This window comes from Nanorana parkeri, unplaced genomic scaffold (genome assembly GCF_000935625.1).
Source record: "Nanorana parkeri isolate BGI_ZX_2015 unplaced genomic scaffold, ASM93562v1 scaffold9, whole genome shotgun sequence".
NCBI classification, from domain to species: domain Eukaryota; kingdom Metazoa; phylum Chordata; class Amphibia; order Anura; family Dicroglossidae; genus Nanorana; species Nanorana parkeri.
The window spans coordinates 2090238-2090533 of record NW_017306277.1 but is presented as its reverse complement, the minus strand read 5'-3'; positions in this window follow the sequence as shown (position 1 = coordinate 2090533).

Genomic DNA, 296 nt, shown 5'->3' with positions numbered 1-296 from the left:
CATCCATGTAACAGTAGTGTGAATGTATTTATCGGTTTAGGAAATGTAAAGCACACTGGTAGTGGAGGGATGCCTCGTCAGGGCTGTGCGCGTGCATGACTGCTGCGCCACTGGTAGTTCTGCCACTAACTCAGAAATACATTGTACAGCATTGCAGAATGGCATTGGCTATAGAAAACTACAATTCCAAGCAATACATTACACAACAATGCAGAATACCATCAGCTTTAGCGGACTATAAATCCCAGCAATAATGACTACCATCAGCTATAGAGGACTACAAATCCCAGCAATAC